Below are 3,712 nucleotides of genomic sequence, written 5' to 3'. Positions count from 1 at the left end.
TTTCACATTGCTGGAAGCTGAGTCCAACCAAATACACCATACATTTCTTTGTTGTCTGAACAACTGTTCACCACCTATTATTTCATTAGCCCACCCAGAATGTCAGGCTTCAGCTTGGAGCCCTAAACCTTGGATATTCGTTTCCACATTAATCTGTAGTTAAATGGTTAAGTCATTATCATTCACAATCACAGCTCCACACTTGTTATGCTCAGGCTTTAGCCACACTCGCGTTTTACAGACAGCACATTCATCTATCACATCAGTATTCCATCCGTCAATCTCCAACACATCGTTTTATTCTGACTCAACGGGAGTTGGGTTGAACACAGTTAACTGAACTTGTTTGTTTAGTAACTGTGACTAATGCCAGTCTTCATCGCTCCTAATTGGGTACCTAAGGGTGTACTTCACCTCTTCATAAGTAGCATCACTCGATTTGTTCTCTCATCGTGTCAGTGGCTTCAAACCCCTGGTACAAACAGTAATTAGTGATACCAGAAAACGAGAGCTTGAGAAAGAGAGACGGAGGATATCCTAGTTTGGTACTGGGAAATGACAGATTAGAATAATGCAACTATACATAAGAATCTGGCAATGAGAGACTGGACAGATACAGCATTTGATTCGAATCCAAGGACAACAAGCTTTAAAGCAGTACAATGGATTGGAATATCAGAACTACCGTTTGGAATGGTACATCAATGGATTGGAATGACATAATGGATTGGGATGGTACGATACCACTGCAAAATGTGACAATACATTGGAATGGTAAAAACATAGGAAGGGGTTTCTTTGAGACGTTGCGTTTCTTTACAAATAATGTTGATCGGATGTCACTGAATCATCGTATTCGAACGCTCCTTCGGATGATTCAATTCATTTATTATCCCATTCTTGCTATTGTTGCAGTGCCTGGTAAGTACGTTGCACTACAATACACTGCGATACGCATGGTACGCCCCTTGCTGCAGTGATTTTCATTCTTTTCTGTTGTTCATTCTACAAATCATTGATAGCAGTCTGACAACGCTTGAAATTTACTCTCTTAAAGTTGCTGCTTCTACTCTCCTCTATGTCGGGCTGTTAAACTTTTAATCCTGGATGCCTTGCAGTCTTACTGACGACTCACTGATTAAGTACCACATATCCACTGACTTCATATCCATGCAGTTGAAATACTTGGTCGATTTAATCTATCATATTTGTTTTCATTACACGCAGCGTTGCTTAACTGTTGGCCCAGTCATACACTTCCATTAGCATGACATGTCTCCAAAATATATTTGCACATAAGTATATCCTGACATGTCTCATCGCTCAACCATGGTCATATGTTCCTGAGGTTTCGTTTCGTTCTTTTCAAGAACAAACAGAAAGCGTTAGAGCAGCCTAACAGCTATGATGATATTTCGAGCAAGAAACGTAACTGACTATTCCATTCCGATATAATGAGTCCTCAAGATTTAATAAAAACTTGTTATGTCATTGTGTCCATTTTTGCACGCTAGTATGAACACTGAAGACTTTTCTTTTATCCTAAGGCAGATCCCACTTATACAGGAATACAGCAATTACGAACCGGAGGAAATCATTGAGCTTTGGGAGTGTCCTGCAGCGCAAATTGTAAATTGCACACAGAGTGAATGTTCAATATTTTAAGCTGGGTTCCAATTTTGTGCGTCACTTTACTCTGTATATAATCCACATTAATGCAGGCCTGTTCGGTAATTATCAGGGAAAAGTCGTTTTTTTTTTTGTTTCAAACCCAAACTGATCAGAAAACTATTGCATTGAAAAGGTGGGTCACAAATTCATACTAACTGACCTCTGTGTGACATTCCAAAAATAAAGGTGAGCTCCAGTGATTTATAGCATGATCCAAAATTCGTTGAAACAATCAGAAACATTTATTAAATCTCATCTCATATTACTATTCCATGCTCTATGTATGGAATGGCAGTAGTTAGATAGAACAAATAAGCTAAGAATTGCTGCAAACTTTCGAAATCATGAGCACAGAATGTCATTTGCACGTTGCAATGCGTCTTCAGTATGTCTGCTAGTATTCAGGCAGGGTATTTTAATTCATTCTTTGTTTTCCTCACAGCTAATCTAGTAACCATTGTTATCTTGTCACGGAAAAACTGCGGTATCTCACGAAATGTCACTCACTGCCTGCTGACGATGGCAGTGGCAGATCTCCTGGTTTTAATCATTGACCTCATATTGCGGCACATTCTATTTGTCTATAAGGAAGAGCATCATTTCTTAGAAGGTATCCTTGCATGTAATATCCATGCTGTCCTGTTTCATGCAGCCACTGACTGTAGTGTCTGGTTCACCGTCATTTTTACCTTTGATCGATTTGTGGCCATTTGTTGCCCAATTCTTAAAGTTAAATATTGCAGTGTGAAAACGACAGCTGTGGTTCTGAGCACAGTCACTGTATTCAGCTGTTCGACGAATATTTTCTGGTATTTTATATTTACAGGTCACTACTACCTGAGGAACAAACACTGGTTTTGCTGGCTGAAAGGTGATGTCAGGTTTTCTCCGACGTGGGGGGGCAATTGAGTTATGTCATTTCACATTAACGCCGGGAATTGCCATTATTCTCGTTCTGCTTCTCAATTTATTAACTATCAAACAGATTACAGTGACCAGCAAAGTCCGAAGGAGGGTCCACAGTCAGAGGACAAATAAAAGCACCAGAGATCCAGAGATGAAGAGTCGAAGGAATTCAATCATTTTGTTGTTTCTTGTCTCAGGGAATTTTCTACTGTCATGGTCAGTATCAACAGTGTATTCCACGAACTGGAGAATGGAAGTTTTAGGTTATTCATCCCTTTCTATACCTCTTTATGTCATGAAACTGGGTTACATGCTCCAGATGCTCAATTGCTGTACAAACAGTGCGATTTATGTTGTGATACATTCTAAGCTCAGAGAGGAGTTGAAGATTATGTTGAAATATCCTTTTACTCCAATTCTGAAATGTGTTAAACATTGAGAGTGAATATCTATACCATCTGCAATCCATGCTGCATCAGTTGCTGTGCAATCCACACTCCTGGTGTCTGATTTTCAGACACCTTTGAACCAAGGTTATGTCGAGGACTTTTGCTGCGTTGTTTTTGTCTCTCTGATCTGTTAGCCTATATCAGTGGATTTTTCCCCGGAATATTGCAACAAAAGCGGAGAGGGTGTGTCTGCCTATGTACATCATTGTATGTTTAAGAAGACCAATAGATAGAGGAGAGGTTCCAGTGAACGCTGTGCGAAGAAGATAGAATGATGACAACATGACGAAATGCCGTCCAGTTTGAGGATGACAAATACGAAAATAAACCTGGCTCCTTAACTTAAATAACAAACCCCTGAACGCACATTTGGTTAGATTGGACTGCAAATAAAAATGAAATACCAACGCGGTGAATAAGCAGTAAGGCGCTATTTATGACACATTTTGCAACTCTCAAAAAGGATACTTTTCACTGAAACAATATTTAAAGGGAAGGGTGAACCATTCGTGAATAATTATGGAAGTAAAGAATCATATCAAGGTGAATGAAACTGTCAATGCTGTGAGGCTGACGGGGAACAGGTTTTTGTTTTTAAAAAGAACCAGCAATGGATGATATTTCGATAAGTGGAGAGTGCAGAATAAAAGTGTGAAGTAACAAGAAGCGCATCGAAAAGAAGCGAG

The 3,712-nt window shown here is 39.4% G+C and overlaps 1 pseudogene; it reads left to right on the top strand.

Moving 5' to 3' along the window:
• Positions 1 to 722: 722 nt before the first annotated feature.
• Positions 723 to 3,016, top strand: LOC148142475 (uncharacterized; annotated as a pseudogene).
• Positions 3,017 to 3,712: the final 696 nt, after the last annotated feature.

The sequence above is a fragment of the Chiloscyllium plagiosum genome, unplaced genomic scaffold, assembly GCF_037043375.1.
Source record: "Chiloscyllium plagiosum isolate Xiang-an unplaced genomic scaffold, Cpla_swu_hap1 HiC_scaffold_29, whole genome shotgun sequence".
Taxonomy (NCBI): Eukaryota; Metazoa; Chordata; class Chondrichthyes; order Orectolobiformes; family Hemiscylliidae; genus Chiloscyllium; species Chiloscyllium plagiosum.
The sequence above is the reverse complement of the archived record's forward strand: the minus strand, read 5'-3'. Positions and strand labels throughout refer to the sequence as shown.